The sequence below is a fragment of the Colias philodice genome, chromosome 24 (genome assembly GCF_061535455.1).
Source record: "Colias philodice isolate Cphi_HAF_F1 chromosome 24, ilColPhil1 Martin Lab GWU primary, whole genome shotgun sequence".
NCBI classification, from domain to species: Eukaryota; Metazoa; Arthropoda; class Insecta; order Lepidoptera; family Pieridae; genus Colias; species Colias philodice.
In genome coordinates this window covers 8,098,742-8,117,860 of record NC_143109.1, presented here as the reverse complement: position 1 = coordinate 8,117,860, position 19,119 = coordinate 8,098,742, and the positions used below count along the sequence as shown (strand labels likewise).

The window sequence follows — 19,119 nt, the reverse complement described above, 5'->3', positions numbered from 1 at the left end:
GGGACCAAAGAAAAGGTAATATTTTGTACTTGTACTAATAATTACAGCAGAAAATATTTAATTGAATTATTCCAAGTATGTATGAACTATGAACTATTAGTCTATTAATTGTATAGCATTTTTATAGCCGAATTACGTTACAGAATAATAGGTAAGTCGTTTGTGTTGGAAAAAATATAGACTAAAAATAAAATTATAAACTTCTGTATTCTATTTTAAAACTGTAAAAGATGAGTCAGTACAAGTATTCTGCCGGTTATCGGTATACATCGAGACATGAATCTGGACCGGCTGAAGACTGTCTCGAGCGCTTGTCAGCAGATTTGGTACATCGATAGCTTGCTAGAAATAACCGCTGGTCTACGAAATTCCTATTTCTATTTCTTAGAACTGCACTATTATTATATCGGTGGTTAAAGTTTATCTACGCAATATATTGATAACATTAAATTGTATTTAAGAATGAAAAGAAAGTAATACATAATGATAAAGTGCAAATATAAAAACATATTTGAATTTCAGGCTTCAGAACCATTTATGTAACTGTAAGCTGCTTACCTACTTTACTTACATCACACACATTGAGTTATAAGCGACTGATAAATAAAATAAGTAGGTTAAGCTTTCAACTATCTTGCTCATCGCAATGAAACAAGTAGATTCTCGTAAACATTTGCGTAATGGTACAAACTACAGAACTATAAAATCAGTCACAATTAGGTCGTGAGGCGTCACCCACGAGATTCATTCGATCATTAATTAATTACCTACTAGAGTTGCACAGCTTGACAATGAAGATTTATATCGGATTTAAAACGATTTCGATAGACGAACGACACTCATTATTTTACTTAACTTGCTGTCTCAAACACTTGCGGGATGTTATCCTGTTTTAAATTTGTTGTTGTAAACGCTTTTGTGAAGACAAATATGAGAATTGTGCTCTAATTTTTTTAAATTTGTATGACAACAACTTACAATACAATAACTATTTAAGTTATTTAGCGGTTTAAACGGTTGATCTAGGGTCCCAAGACACATGTATTTCACTTAGTTTGGGACCCACTGTCGTACATTAATTGTAAAACATAAAATGGACAAATAAATAAATTTATTTCATTTTATTTCAAGGAATTAAAATGGTATTTATAATTATATTTACATTCCTTACTTTGGACAATTATCATTCTAAATGGTACTTTTTTACAATAACTAATGCATACTTGGTACCTATAGAATACAGTACATCAGCTGTACATACATAAAATGAATACGAAAGTAAGTACACTTTGGCCAATGACAGATAAATACTCCGAAACGACTTTTTAATAATGGAAGCCTTCCAAAAACTTAAGATAATATTGTTGGGCCATTTTTAAGCGTTGCGTCCATTTTCCGGGCCGTCACATCGGATTGTCCAAATAATTACCTTTGCGAGTCCCCGGGGCCCTTAATGCGTTGTTAAATGCTGCTGGGCTCCATTAAGAGAAATGGAAGACTTTTTCCTTGTTTAACATAATTTTTATATCTATTTTATACGCGTGGGAGTTAAGTGTAACTTGTCATGAAACCTGACTGGTTTTTCAAAGTTCTTGATAAAAAATGACTTTAACTAAGCTCTAATGGCTCACATAATGTAAACCTCATAGATATCCAGGTTAATAATACAGAATGCTAACTGGTCAAAACAATCCAGATTGTCTTTAAACATCTTCAACACGGATGAACGTGACCGTGACCGCGTCGTCGACATTAATAAAAAAATCTAACTTACAAATACTTTCAATTATATAATAATTTAAATAAAGAAAAGATACGGAATACTTTTTTTATTAAATATTCCTCAATTCTCAAAAATTGTGTTCTATAAAATGAAATACATAATTTCCACGGATTTCAATCAAAACTTAAACTAACATTAATCTCAATAAAAAAGCGATTGCTGAGAAAATTCGTTTACAAGTTTGTGGTATTTGTTGGATATTCTTAAAATGATAACAAAAGAAATGTCGGTCCGTGTGTGAGGCGTGAAATTATACAGATAATAAGAGATATCGGTTGTTAAATTATACGCTGTGGAACATGTGGCCTCTCGTAATAGAGGGGTGGGGCCTCTTTTTGTGAGTCCGCTCATTATCTTGCATTGTGAGATTCACCTGTTTTTTCGTTATTAAAATTTAGTTTTTTGTTTATAGAAAGTGTATTATTACTAAATATTGACGAAAAAAATTAAATAAAAAGCGATTTGCATCGGCCGGGAATCGAACCCGGGCCGCCCGCGTGGCAGGCGAGCATTCTACCACTGAACCACCGATGCTGATACATACATGCGCGAAATAGCGGATCATACAAAATGATCAGACTGAATGATTAGATTTTGAGGTCATTGGCTTGTATTATTGTGTTGATATTGATATTCTTCTGTCTAGTCTTATTTTTTTATTTGATTTACTTTTATTTCAATTGTTATTGAAGTTTTAAGTGCAGTCAACAAAGTATTAACAGTTAAAAATAGTTACTAGTTAATCATAATATAGACCGTAGGTAAACGCAAAATTTATATATTGGTAACTAGATTTCCGCCCGCGGCTTCGCCCGCTTTGTCTAAAACATAACAAATACTAAAACCTTCCTCTTGAATCACTCTATCTATTAAAAAAACCGCATCAAAATCCGTTGCGTAGTTTTAAGCTTAAGCCTTAAACTAAACAAATTATGCTATGAAACCCACGGTATGGAGGAAACAAAATGAAAAATGTTTTTGAGTGAAATAAAATATATTTGTCTTAACTTACCACTACTAGGTATTTACTACCACTATAGTTTACACATCATGCAATTTATATTCCACTGCAATCCGTATTAATAAGATCGACCAGTGTACGAAATAAGGCCTTTTCATTGCAGCGACTCACCTGCGATACACGGCACGTATGCAATGAAATATGCATTCATAATAACATCTGCAACGAGCATAACTAATACGAAAACAATGATATATTATATGTAGCGTGGCGATACGTGAAGTGAACATTCAAAATAACATAAAATAAAATAGTGTGTATGTATATTATATAGTAATACATAATATTATAAAGCTGAAGATTTTGTTTGTTTGTTTACTTGAATGCGCTAATCCTATGAACTACTGGTCTGATTAAATATTTTTGACATTATAATAAAAAAATATTGAAAATACGCGTATTTGCGTTAAGCGTAATGCGTCTTATTATTTGCCTGCCCTGAAACGACACAAGCACAAGAACACAAGCACAGGGAAACCTACTAATATTATAAAGAAAAAACTAATGAAATGTTACAGCCAATTTGTCAATCTCACGCTAAGTGGAGCAAAGATTTTTCCACTTTACATTTTGTCCCGGACCCAAAATGAGAAATAAGGCAAAAATGCACGTCGGTGGCGTGCGGGTTGGCACACGACCAAGGCAAAACCTTAATGTCTACATCGACGCTAGCTTTCAGCACCTGGGTCGGATTTGGCTTCACATCATGTCAATTTTTTTTGAGTAGTTTGATTTAGACAGCAAAAAAAAAAATACTATCTAGTCTAAGAATCCAAAAATTAGAAAACAGTGGATAGTTTAAAAAAAATTAAATCACATTTTAGGAATAGAAAGAAAAAGCCATTCAGAAATAGCGATACATATTGCCATCAAATTTTAAATGTTTAAAAAAACGTGGACTATAAACACAATTTAGATAAAACAGAAGACAGAATTAAAAGGAAAGTCCAGCTCTACAAAGCAATCCAAATACCGAAATAAGCGTTTAACTTACTAAGTAAAAAGGAATGTTTAGCAAGTGTAATAGATGTCTTGTCTTCTTAATTACGTCCATTAATTAAAAGAATTTATTTACTCTGTAGCTAGTTATTTATCGCGCCCAAACCTGCTAAATTGTGTTAATGTACTGAGCTACGTCTTGGTGACATGTTGATTTATTCTGGTTAAATATTTGTTTGTATTTTAGTGTCATTAGCCTATTTTCGTGGTCAGGGGTTCGATCCTGGGTCCAGAGGAAAATCATTAGTGTGGTAGTTTTATAGTAATAATCGCTTATAGAAATCTGAAGCAATGAAATTGTTATACTTAGGCAAATTTTGCATGTTTCCATAATATAATAGTAAGACTCAAAATTGTAGATACGTGTATTTAGGATAAACAATTAGATAAATGTAGAAACATTTTATTAATGACGATTTTCTGCATCAGTTTGCCATACCTACGCTTTTCAATACAAAGCAACCAAACGCTATAAACTTTTATTTCATCACATACATACTGCAGTAGACGTACATTTAAATCTTGTCAAAACTGATCCTATACACGTACCTATGTGTATACCTCTTCCTAGTCCTTTTCAAATAATACAACACATTCCGTTGAACATAACACGTGTAATAAAATTTCCAAGTTCTAAAACATTGAATGGCAGAGGGAATCATTATGCATATGGAAGCCGGCTCACGTAGCGTCTCCCATTAAAGTGACGTGACAAAAAGGCGCGAAACGTCTGCGAGTTCCCGCCAATTCTCGTGTGAGGCAAATTGCGTAACAATAAAGTAATTAAGCCCGCGTCAAACTGCGCGTCGCGTAAACAGATTAAGAATGGTTTGCATAATCGCGGGACGAGCGCTTTTTTGGCGCGCCTGCTTTTGGCGGGGAAGGTGGGCTAATTTCATTATGAGGGCTGTATGGGTGTACGTGTGAAAACCATAGATAAAAAAATTAAGCTAAAATTTTTCGGACGTGTTTTGTATTAAAGCAAAAGGTAAATAATGATGTGTAATTAAATCTAGGTTCATGTGGACCATACCTAAACGCAAAGGATTCGCATCTAGTAGGTGTTGCTTAGAACAGCCTAGTATCTAATCTGTGGAACAGCATGAAGCATTAGCTTATAAAAATAAAAATAATTGTACTATTTTCACCTACAAAAATAAACACTAATGAAAAATAAATATTTTTAAATAATAAATACCTTACGAATTACCTACCATCGTTTCGGGGAATGCCGTGTCGTTTACAAAGGCCAAACAACAATTGAACAGAAAATGTCTTTGATTCCTACAACAAAGGGATACACTGGACACAAATTAAATTAAATAAAGGCACGGGTCATTAAGGCCTCAAGATAATGAGTGTATAAAGAATCTTCGCCCTTGTGGATAATGAGGGTTTGAATTTAATTTCGATCGCCAGGGACGGGCTTCATTACGAGCTATATATTTCCAATTTATTTGCTAATTTAATTCTCCAATATTTTCTAATATTATTGCTAACGTAACGTGGAAACTTGATAACAAAGGGTAACCCTGAACCGAGGTTTCTATATTTTCATCGGATTGTGAAATTAATCTTTTATAGGATAATATTTTGCTTATAAATAAAATATATTTGAATGCCCACTACGTATAGAAATTCATATTGGTACTTTACAAATGAAAGTTTCTATTTTTATCCTTTTTATTAAGTTAGTATTTTTGTGTTATTCAAAAGGATGAATGAGGAATGTTCTGAAAACCTGCGTGTGTGTGCGTTGAGTCATCGTTGTATACATGTATTACATTACTCATACTTATGACTCGCTGGTCTGAAACTGTCGGCCTGCGCTTGATCTTCGGTTGTATCGGATTTCCGTGCAATCGGACTTCAGAGTAACTTCAGAGTAAGCGAATAGTACACTTGTTTGCCCACTTGTATATATTACAGCAATGTAATATGTTATTGAGGGCCCTTGGGCGGTAAGATATTTGCGCATCAAGTTACTTTGGGCGCGGTCAATCCAAAGATGAGTGTTCCGTTGCATGTAAATGATGTTACAAAGCTTTTGACGGTTTAAAAAACATTAGATAACCTTTAATAAATAGATAGATAGCAAGTCAGCTGTGTATAAGTAGTTGACTAGGCCTTATGGCCTTACTAATATTGGCGGTCACCTTCCAAATTTGGTCATATTATATAAATTATCCACCTACTGAGCAAAGGACATGAAAATCGGCGAATGTATTCTAAGAGTAAAAATTCACAAGTTTAGTTTATAAAAGTATAAAATAAATATAAAATAAACCGCGCAGACGAAACTGACCCTCGTAAAGCGCTACATTAGCATAAACTACTACATTACCATATGAGACGCGGTTTTATATATTTTTAAAACGAATCGTATCGTAAATTTACATATAAGTTGTTATTTAAAGGGTTTCAAAGCGCTTTTCGGTTTAAAAATGCTAGCACATCTATAGCATTTTCTGCACGGATAATGCAATGAGGTTTCGCTAGTGTTGTATCGTAAATTATTGAATATCTCGTCATATCATCTGATAAGATTTTATCTTGGTTTGTCTTACATTTAACTTCTTATTACTGCATAAACATGTCTCGTTTTTATTGCTACTTTCAATGCATTTTAATGTCATCTCTTAGATGCGAAATTTTCACTTCAATTTAAACTGAGGTAAATTACAAGAGATATCTCTTGTCTCCACTTAGGTCTTTAATACCAGACCAGCTTCGGATGAAGGTACGTAATATGAATTAATATTTATGATAGGTTAAAGATTGAAAACTCAACACTACCTACCTCTGTTTTCATTCACTTTTAAGATATAATTATCTACATATTATCACACAACCATCAGGTAAACAGCAATAAAGTAGGTATTTGTCCGCAAATCCATTTAGCCGTTATGTTTTCAATATCGTGTGATCGATTGCCGAAACATTACACCCGCCGCCATCAGTCACCGGCTTATATAACATTACTTATTGTTTATCTTGTGTTTTTTCCTTCCTTTGTAATATAAATGCCTGCGGGTTTACTCCTTTTGAGTCATCGCATATTATGGTAACTATTTGATGAATAAACTTTTTAAACGGACGAAGTTTAGTTTCGAAGGCTGTAGAAACTTTCACACCTAAAGGTAGTTGAATTTATTTACAAGAAATCATGTAGCCTGATTGCTAATTGTTTTAATAATAATTAATTCGTCAATTTTTTTCTGCGTTTTATGCGTGTCCACACTATTATATTTTGTATTTTTTGCGTGTACATTATTAGTTTAATACATTGGTAGGTATTATATTGTTAATCGCGAAGAATACTAAAGCACTAATGATTATTTTTATAATTACCACGTTCATAACCGCGCAGATATTTAAACCTTATAGGAAATGAGTTGTGTCTAACTGAATTTACCTTATTTCCCGTTCAATTTAAATAGTTTGCATATGACTACCTATCATAAGAATTAAGTACCTGACGCGTCTGTTCATAATAACACAGAAGTAAAAAAGCCAATTTGTACCCGAATACCGTCGATCAAATTTTTCTGCTCATTTCTTTGTTAAAAAATGTTCGCACGATTTTAAACAAAAAGCTTGGTAATTACGGCTGCGGTTACTAATGACTCGTTTTGTATGAAATGCATTAGTTTGTTCCTCGGATGGTTCCATGGTACATACATACACACAATGCTCGTGTTATAATTGTTTAATTTCGAGCTGCTATTGTGATGGCGAGATAAGACGTAATTACGAGATTGAATTTTGATCTTTATTATGTGTTTGTGTTGTTTTTCTTGTATTGAATTAGCATGATACAGTTATGAAGATTGGATAGATGAAGATCTTAAAACATATTTGTTCATTATACGTTAATAAGACGAATGATTCAGTAGAGTTTTATACGTAGATATGTACACATAAATCGTTTATTTAATATTATACCTGAAAGTTAACAATTAATTTAATTATATTCTTTAAAGCCACGACTTTTTGATAAAGTTTTAAAACATCTGTTCTACATGCACAAAGTCGGGTTTAGCCGCTAGTTACACGTTGTAGAGTGAATTAAACTGACCGTGTTAAAACTGAAATTGCCTCGACTCTTGAATCTCAAAATTCGTAATGAGTCGGATGGGATTTAAGTTTTTGCGAAGTGCGACTGCCTTATGAGATCACTGCTTCAGACAATTTGCGGTAGGTAAATCTAATTACATTTGAGTCATAAAACATATTTTTTTGTGTGCATTGATTAACAGTAAAACCACAGATTACCTACTGAATAGTTACTACGTAAGTAAAAATAAAGAAACATAATTTGCACTACTAATCGTGAACACAATAGTGGGCTGTGGGTTATGATTTAAAGTTATTAAGACGAAATATATATACGACTTGTTTTTAAATGAATGTTTGTTTAGATTTCAGTTTATAAACATCTAGCTGTGAAGTTTACTTTTGACTTGTCATCATTCAATTAGTGCCTAATTATTAAAATAAACATTATTGGAATAGTAAACAATATTCTCCGATAAACATTTGTTTTAAAACTTTACAGCATCTGCCTTAAGGCTTAAAGTAAGCAAGATATTGGTATGTAAATAATTATGAGTCACAGGCGGTTGCTAACATTTCAAAGAACGAAACGGGACAATCGATCAAGTTCATACCGCGACATTGTCTGACATTTTTTACGGCGCAATCACGAACACACGTAAGTGGACACTTGACATATTGGTATGCATCGGACAGACAAACATAATGATTGATTCATCTGTTCGCAGCAAATAATGCTCCACTGATTGTATCGCTGTTTATGGGTAAATTATTAATTATGTTATCTGTTTGTTAATTAATATTGAGACGTTGGTGATAAATAGTATTTACATACCAGGCTATTTGCATTTTGAGTAAATTTAACCCTTCGGTAGACTGTAGGTACTAGATAAATTAGAATTTAGATAGCTCATACTCAATTATACAAAGTCGGCTCTGGAAATTTATGTGGATATATAGAGACCTTTAACCTCAAGAGTAAATATTATCAAGACTAGAATTATTTTGTTTATTAATCTATACGTAAACTGTAGATATACTTATCTGCTTTTATCACAGGAAAATTAATTAAAATTTTCACGACCGTTCGCGAGCAAGATATTGCAAAAACACAACGCCATAAAAAACTTAATTAAGTGGACATTTTGAACTTCATTGTAAGTAATTAAATAACATAAGAAAGTTAAAATGTAGGGGGATGTTGGGCAAGTTTAAATGAGCGCTGTCACCCGGGGCCCGGGCGGCGCGTCGCCGAAAGTGGCGCCCGGGGAAGTCGTTGTAATTAAAACATTTCTTTTTTACAGGCCGCAGTTGCGGGGTTACGATCAAAGTTTGGACAAGTATTTTGTGTTGGTATGGGATTTTACTTTATGGGCCTTCTTCACAATGGGCAGCGTTGGCCCAACAAATGATCGTCGATGTTTGCCGCTATTACGGCGAATATGAATATTTTTTTTTATATGCAATAGGAGGCAACAGAGCAGACGCGTCACCTGGTAAGTGCTCTACGTCGCCCATAATATGTACCCACAGTGCCAGAGACATTGTGAGTATGTTGCCGGCCTTTAAGGTAGGAATATGCTCTTTTCTTGAAGGTCCCCAGTTCATAGCCGTTTGGAAAAGCCGCATGAGGGAGTTTGTTCCAGATGTCTGTAGTGCGCGGGAAGAAAGACCTTTTAAAGCGCACAGTTGTAGATTGCCAACAGTCAAGGTGGTGAGGGTGGTATTGTTGACGATGTCGTGCTGTACGGTGGTGGAACTCGGCGGCGGGTAATGTTCCAAACAACTCTTCAGAGCACTCCCCAAAGTAAATGCGATAGAGAACGCATAAGGAGGCGACATCTCTTCGCATCGCCAAAGTATCAAGCCGATCGGTGAGACTTGGCTCGTTAACAAGTCGTACAGCTCTCCTTTGAATACGGTCAAATGGAGGGAGGTATGGTTGGGGTGCCCCGGCCCAGATGTGGGAGCAGTATTCCATGTGCGGCCTAACTTGCGCCTTATATATATGAATATATATAATAATTTTATATATATATGAATATAATACGATTTTGATGATAGGTACTTGTTCATGTAGCTTATGTATCAGAATATCTCAAAAGCTATAGAGATACTTGAAAATACTTGGGTATGTGAGCTAGTAAAATAAATCTACAATTAGAACACATAGTTTGATATGAAGGTGCGAGTGTTATTTCACATTGTTCAATTTTATTAGGGTCGTATGGGTTTAGTTGATGTTAGTTAGAACCGTGATAGAATTGGATATTCAATTTAAATAATAATAACCTTACCTACGATTTTTATTTCGTATGTAAGTAAAATAAATGTCATTGATCCGACCTCATTGAAAGGAATGTAGCTTGTACGCAAAAATACGAAAAATGATTTACGAAAAATCTCAAATAATGGGCTGGATTTTTGTGAAACTATTTTCTTTAATATAATTTACTTTTGAAATTGTAGATATTATATTGTTTTAGATCTTCATACCGACTCTCTATAAATAATACTTAGGCTTAAACTACGCAAAATGACTTAGACTTATAATATTAGTACTTATAGATAATAAAACTTACAAGCTTTTCATTTAAACACTTACCTATGTGAGTCTATTCTAAAACCTACATAGTTACTATGATCACCTAATGAAAATCAACTTCCTATTAACAACGATGAAACATTCTACTTATCATTATTGCATTTAATACAAAATTACCTATCACGGTACGTCAAGGAACAACCACTGGATACATTTGTTCCAGTTTCCGTTGAACTAGACGACCCCCTGCGTATTAATATATAATATACCTAGATACATTAAAGACTGTCAGTAAACGAGCAAGGATTATCACAGCGGGTAATTATTCCCTTGATCTGCGCAGCCGTTCCGCGTCAAACGCAGCTCAGACTACCTTTGTGCACTCAACATTATAATCAACTATACTGTTGCTACTTGAATGCTCACTTTTAAAACGTTTTAAGGCAATGTTATTTCTAACTTTGCTTGGTTCAAACGTTTTCTTTGAATATCGCTTTTTGTATAAGCTTTGAATTTGATATTGTAGGTATTTTATTCTTGTTCTAAGATAGATAAGATTTTTAATTGTTTTCTTGTTCATACCACCTATTACGAAAAATTTAATAGTTAAAGTATTTAATATCGGAAAGTATTTCTCCTATTTAATAGTGTTCGCTTTATGAGATACCTAAAATCTGATTATTGTACTGCCGAGAGACTATAATAATAATGTTAGTTTTACAGACGAAGCAGGTTTGTCTCAAGTACTTATATTTACAATAAAATTGACACATCTCGAGAAATATTTATGAAAATGAACAATGTTTTAAAGCACCATAAAAGAGGTTCAGTTTTTAAATCGATACACGAAGTCATAAATGCGTAGGTTTACAATTCCTCCCAGTTGTTCATCCCACGTGTCTACGGACTTGCCAACTATGTGTTATCCACACTATTAATAGTATGTGTATCTGTCTGTCTGTTACGCTTTCACAGCTAAATAACTGAATAGATTTGGAAGAAAGATATTTAGTAGAAATAGTTAACTATCAAATAGGTTTCGTTGAAATTGGGTATTATACTTACAAAGAAGGACTTTAAAAGACGTTGAAAAACTTATAGACAGGTTCGTAACTGTCTCAAGTATACCAGTTACCATTATAGACGAAAAATCCTCGCCGTGATAAAGCCTGATAAGGAAATTCCCATCTAGGTCTCCGAGCAATCTGCGACCTATACCTATCGAGATGATATCTTTAAGTAAAAGAAAATCGTTCTCAGTATAAAGCCAATATTAGACGCCACAATCTAGAAGAACTTTAATTATTTTTTTGCTAATCTTAATCTAATATCTAATATCTAATCTAATATTATATTATAAAGGCGAAAGTTTGTAAGGATGTATGGATGTATGGATGTATGGATGTTTGTTACTCTTTCACGTAAAAACTACTGAACCGATTACAATGAAATTTAGCACACATATAGAGGGTAACTTGGATTAACACATAGGATAGGTTTTATCCCAGAAATCCCACGGGAACGGGAACTATGCGGGTTTTCCTTTGAAAACGCGGGCGAAGCCGCGGGCGGAAATCTAGTACTATTATAAAGGCGAAAGTTTGTAAGGATGTATGGATGTATGGATGTATGGATGTTTGTTACTCTTTCACGTAAAAACTACTGAACCGATTACAATGAAATTTAGCACACATATAGAGGGTAACTTGGATTAACACATAGGATTATTTATCTATTATCCCGATATATTTATCCCGGAAAACCCACGGGAACGGGAACTATGCGGGTTTTCCTTTGAAAACGCGGGCGAAGCCGCGGGCGGAAATCTAGTACATTATAATATTTAAATTATAAATTACAATCTCATAAGGATTCTTAGTAACTACCTCGGTAATAAATTATTTATCTCTACCATTTTATTATTCAAGTATTTATTTGTCTTCATATTTTATTAAGTAACTATTCGTAGACTCTACATAGTTACAAAAATAATGTCTTAGCCGTATGTACGTACATAAAACTACAAACTATAAAATTAAGCTTTAGAGTTGAAGCTAAAAATCCAGTGGATAGGTTCAAATCCTTTATGGACAATAAAGTATAGAAATGGACGTAAAAACTTAACATAAGTTACACTTGAGATTTACGGTTAAGTTACATTATTCATAGGGTATGATCTATGTGGTGACAAAGTCAAAGATGCGTAGTATTTTTTTTACTGGCTTTCAAAATATTTGTTTTTATTGATCTGTTTTTTAACTACCATACGTTTTTACTATTATTCAGCCTACATTAAAAAACATGGTAAGTTATCATAACGAGCTGCCTATTTAATTATCTAGTAAATTAAATACACTTTTGTTTATGCCTCAAGTTTTTATTCTTTCTTAAAAGCTTTATTTAGGTGTGGAGTTATGTCAACGATGAGAATAGTAAGATGAATGATAATTAAAATTCTCAAAAACAACTATAAACTTAATGTAAATTTCTAACAAATTAGTTCATACCAATTTTATTTCATACAATATTTTTCAATATGTGTTAAAAATTAAAATTGTCGCTCCAATGTATCTAAGACGAACAACCATACAATGTAACACCACATATGTATTATAATATGTATACAAGAACCACGCACCAGTGAACAGTTATATGGATTTAGTTGCAAATTCAGTAAATGTGTATGCAGAGTTATCTCGGAATATTTACGACGTATGTCTCTTCTAGTAAATGTTGCTATTGTCGACGCATCTCAACGCTCCGTGCCGCTGAATGTATCAATTTGTACACGAAACTTCCTGGATGTTTAGCTCATTTAGAGTAGGTATTGTAAAGCATACAATATATAGAATATTATATTATGAAAACAATAAGCGCTATGTCACTACCAAAATTCTGATGATTATAAAGACACCTCATAGTCAAAATCCATCCAGCGGTTTAGGCGCAGTAGAGCTTGACAAAGAAATATAAATCATACCCTCGAAAAACAACCCTCCTTTCGCAGTTGGGTAAAAAACGATTGATTCACATTCGACAGAGTGTTCGCCGCTATATTATTATTTAATCTCGGATATTACTACCAAAATTCCTTTAAATATTCTGTTTTGTCGTTAAGTCGTGAAATATTAACACACACAATATATAACTGAAATCAGTATAGCTAACTTTATTACAGAACACTAATAAAATTAACAAACGAATTGACGCATCTTATCCCAAGTTATATTTCAAGCATGCACGGTACGTGTATCGTAAAGTTTTACAGGCAAAGCTTCAAATACTTTATGCTTATCGTAACCGGTAAATCCCGGTGATGACCCCCGGTCACCGGTTTTATGCTGGCTCCAGGCAAGGGCCAGTCCTATCGTAGCTAATAACTTTAAGTGATTATGCCTTTCCTTTAAGGACACTGGCATGTCTATCGCCGTGGAAATTTATTACTTTATAGACGATGTATTCATTATAATTCCGATTTAATAATTCGGATATTTTATTTGCTTACTAAACGCCAATTAAATAAAAAATAAAGCGGGATTTGATTCGTTTGAAGGCGATATTGTGACGATATCTTTGAAGTAATAAAAGTTGATAATAGAAACATTAAAATATTTTAGTCCATAATAACAATTTTTAATTCGTTCTTTAAATCTCAAAGCTCTTATAAATAAAATTATATTTCATCAAATTCCCGTCTACGGATGTTTTTTATTTCATCATTCCTTATTCGCATTCTGTTCATTAAAAATATCTCATTTTATCTCGTCTAGTTTCTTGCGACACTTGTTTTCGTTAAAAACTTTGAAATTGTTAATTAAACTTACACAGAATAACTTATTTTAAAAAACATAGAATGATGCTGTTAAAAATTTATCTTAAAAATGTATAATCTTGTTTTATGAGCTTTCAAAGTACCTAAGTTACAAGAATCTGTGGCTTGGTTGGAACTATAATTTGTTCCGTTTTGTTTATTAAACTGACTTTGAACATAATTTTGAAAAAATATAATCATAATAGTCAAATATAATCTATATTAATTCACATAACCATAACAGCGCACTGGTTTGCTTGCGAACCTACCTACTTTACATAGGTAAAATATAGAGCAAGGTTTTTACTTGTAAGAGCAAAAAATATTTTTATATCTATAACAAATGTAGAAATAGAAATAATATCTTTGATCGGTATAGGTACCTAGTAGATATTGTATGACCGTATTTTTTTTTCTAAATCTGCATAGGTGTACCTATTTGTCGTTGTAAAATGATACATAAGACGTATGACTATCTTTCTAGTAAAGTCTTTTCCATATTTAAAAACAATTTTATTATTTAATTATGGTTGGAACAATAAAAACGAATGTAATGAGGCCCTTTTATATTCATAGACTTGAAAAAACCTGTTAACGTTCCGTCCAGATTCTAGATAGAATAAAATATCAATAAAACTAAATAATACGTAGCATTTGCATTATACGTAGAATTTTTATAACTTGTAGTCTTAAATACAGATGTTAAGATGAAGATTAGATATTAATAGAGACTAATAAAATTTTCTTTTAATATAATGTTATATATATGAATAAGAGTTTGTGTTTGAGTTTGTGTGTCGGATCATAGATCCACACAAACTCTTATTAGGTAATATATATAGGTATAAATATTAAATATATCATTTATCTATAGGTACCTAGTCAAAAATAATTAGTGAGATTTTAGTGTGTACCTATATATTAAATTATGAAGTTTAAGCGTATAGGTACAATCGAACGAACAAAAATTTAAGTTTTTATAATAATATGAGTTAAATGTTTATCTGGTTGTTATTAACTGGACTTAACTGATTATTGAGATCACCAATAAAGGGGAGACTGTGCGGTTTCCATAACTGGCGACAAATTGATTCATTTTCAACCGATCCAGATGAAATTAGTTCAGTTTTAATTGTAATCAATTATCGCCGAACTTATTAAAAGTAGAATTAACGAACAAAAAGCTGATTTAAAAAAAAGTGATTTGCTCTAGGTTTCTTAAAAATTATTCAAATCAGTAGTTTAACAGATCCCACCATACTAAACGTATAAAAATATTTTTTATAGTAAGTCTTAATATTATATTAAAGAGCCTTTCGTGGCAAGTAAACTTGTAAATAGAAGATGAGCAATATGTTAAGGATATTGCAGTAGTTTTGTTCCGAAACACAAGTTATTCAAAAACATAAGGCGTTGGTACGTGCGCGGCATGGTGAGCGCATCACGTGACTCTCTGACTATACGGCCAGTGTAGGCTAGGAGTTGCTGATGAAAATCAATTGAATCATTTTTAGGTAAATTTTCATTGTGATTTGTGATATACCTAATATACCTAGATATATTTTAATAAGTAAGAAACAGGTTAGAAAGTATGTAGGTTTGTAATATACGCGATTATTGGGTATGTAATAAAATTATCTTAATATCGTATCTATTAGGCATTTTAAATTATAATCTAATTATCTAACTATATCTATTGCTTTTACAAAAAAAATAATACATAATAAATGGGCAATAATGAAACATTTCTCAAAAAAGTTCCTGTTCATATAATGAGTACCTATTTCAAATTTAATTACAACACATTCAATCCCGATATCCTTTTTGAAAAATGTAAACCAATATCAGCATTTTTACCAAGCTTTATAGCAGCTCTTAGTGCAAAGAAACAATTCCCACACTTGAGAAGTACCTTGAAAGTTACGCGTCATTCAGCCCGTATCGCACATTATGGTTTATACGCTATACCAGTTATATCTAGCGGCTAGCACTCTAACAGATTACAAATATAATACCTAGATGTCTTACTAAAGCTATGATACTAAACTTCTTGGCAAGCCGGGAAAATAACACTATGTCAGAAATAATGTAACTTATTGCTGGAGAAATTATTTTCAAAATCGATCCAGTAGTTTTTAAGTTGATATTGACAGGGCAATCATACATAAAAAAATATTGTTTATTTATAATGTTATTTAGTTGTGATCAACTTTAAAGTACCTACTTATAACCTAACTTCATTAAATGTTAATAAGTAATACACATATTATTAGCATTTTATAAAGACAGCCATGCTTCATATTATTTTGGTTTCTTTCAAGATTGTAAAGGCAGCATAAGCATGAATGTAGCATATTAATTTCAGTAAGTAATATCAACGAACATGTACATAGTTTACTCTTAAAAAAGAAATTCGTTTTCCATATCTTAAAATTATCTCCGTTTATCTCACGTAAACTGTTGTTCTGTCATTAAATTTTAATGTCCCGGAGACAGAGCCTTGACCGGGAAGATAATGGAAAACTCAATGTGAGACAATTGTTTTTAAAACTGTTGTAAATACGACGTTAGTTCTTGTCTTTTGTATTTCTGAAACGTGTGCCTGAATTTGATGGCTCTACAGTTTACAGTATATTTTAAAATAAATTGGAATTGTTTGGTCGTTATTGAATATTATAGAAACTGGTATGTAGGTATATATATTTACTTAAATCTATACTAATATCATAAAGATTAGATATCAAAAGAGAAAGTTTGTTTGTTTGAACTCGCTAATCTCAGAAACTTCTGGTCAGATTTGAAAAATTCTGCCGGTGTTATATAGCCCATTCATCGAGGAAGGCATCACGCTAAGACCAACAGGATGGAAGCCATGCAGGTGAAACCGCGGAGCGCAGCTAGTAAAGCATATATAAATACATACCTATTTATTGAAATAGTGCCGTCTTTTGGACTTCCATTTAAACATTTTATAGGTGAATATAGGTAGGTACGATACATTATATTAAATGTTTGAATAAAAGTAAAATACCTTTCTTTGCCCACGCATTTCTCCGAAACTATGAATCGGTAAAAAGCTAATATTTTTTTATTGACACAATTTACAAGGTTTTATTACAGATTTTATTGAATTGGGTTTGTTGACATAACTATGTAAGAAAGTCAGTAAATACATAGTAATATTATGTAGGAAAAATATAATTTTAAATCTTATTAATCTAGTAGGTACTTATTAAACGTGAAAGTTTGTGAGGGTGAATGTAAGTACAGTAAGTCTTTCACGCGAAAACCATAGAACGGATTTTGATGATATTTCGGAGTGGCAAAGCTTATGTAGAGCACTGCCAGTTTATCAAATTTTGAAATAATTAACAGAGCCATCGTGGCATACTTAAATATACTTCAAGTAATTATACTTACTAAAATAGTATCTCAAACTCATGTAAATTTCACCCCGTAATATTCCTATTGTTATTCGAATGTAAAGCAAATTACACTTGGACTAAGGCAGTACTAATGACCCCTATCTCATAACTTATGTACCGCGTAATTATCGCAGACAAGGCATTAAATATTACACTAATAATTACGAGCAAATGCAGGGTGTTAGATATGTATGCAGTTCTTTGAATGTCTAATTTCTGGGTATGTTTTGAATAGACTTGATTAGTTTTGATTTATAGGTATCGTATGTAATATTGCACAGAAGAATTACATAACGATTATGTATAGTTATAAAGTTATTTATGATATGATCGTCGAAGTAGGTTTTAGTTTTTTTCAACAGAAATCACGTTACACACATATACATACTAGTTTGCTCAGAACCTGAAAAACATAGAGCAATCCTTATGTTTAATAATTTATACATACTTTTATAAATGTAGAACTCCCTCGTTTGTGGTTATTAATCTTATTATATTTTAGAAACATTTTTAACTACGTCAATTACCTGAAAATATTGATTTATCTTAAAATATTATCCTATAATCTGCAAAATTGATGAATATAAATAAATAACTAATCTTACTTTTATCTTTTCATCGGAAGCTATTTGACAAAGCTCCAATCAAATAAAGCTTACCTAAGCTTAATCTGCAGGATTACTACCTTTTGTACATACACGATTTGTCCAACAATCGACTAATTGAATGCTTATCGGCTTATATCTGTTGCCACTTTGTTTTATTCGATAATAAATTAAACCGACACGTGATAATAGCGCACTTTTAAAGCCACATCATTTCGCTGTTTATTTATGAAAATGCAATTGTAGTAAATCTCGCAGCGTTAGCAACGTAATTGTTATTGTTATTGACTTATTAACTTTCGCCGTAATTATCTATTGAGATTGTATTATCTAGATATGTATCTTTATCAAACTTTTAAAAAAACCTAATGTCAAATAACATGGATCTATGACGGAATTGATTTTAACTTATATTTTATTTACTACCTATGCATATTCAAAATTGTTTTATACAAATTTACTAAAACACATATTCAAGAAGTGACAAGAAACACAGGCTCTCTATCGAGATTGTAACTAAATTGTCCAGGCTCAAAACAGTGATCTTCGTTGCTGACTTCGGTACTGAAATGTAGCGAAGTCGAGAACAAAGGTCGTGTTTGTGTACCGTCTGCAGCGCCAGACCTTGCGGGACTGATGACGCCCCGAGGCGGGCCCTTTTAGCAGACGTTTGAGGGCTTTTATGTCCTGTAACGTCTGAAAAGTGCACTTCCTTATTCTGTAAGATAATGTGGAATGCGCTTGATAGGATACTAAGAGTGGACGGTGTTTTATATCCTGAAGATATTGTATAAAACATTGTGATGTTTTGTTACGTAGACACGAGACTGCAAATTCACTCTACTTGTCAAAAATCTCCTTATTTTCTATGTAA

General features: G+C 32.6%; 1 protein-coding gene and 1 non-coding gene across 2 annotated transcripts in view; one reads left to right on the top strand and one right to left on the bottom strand.

Annotated features, from left to right (window-relative positions):
• The window catches only part of LOC149477806 (uncharacterized), a 366,366-nt gene that overhangs the window by 3,973 nt on the left and 343,274 nt on the right, over nt 1-19,119 (top strand). The window lies entirely within an intron of this gene.
• TRNAG-GCC (transfer RNA glycine (anticodon GCC)) lies at nt 2,247-2,317 on the bottom strand. Its single transcript has one exon. It is a non-coding gene; the product is annotated as a tRNA-Gly (tRNA).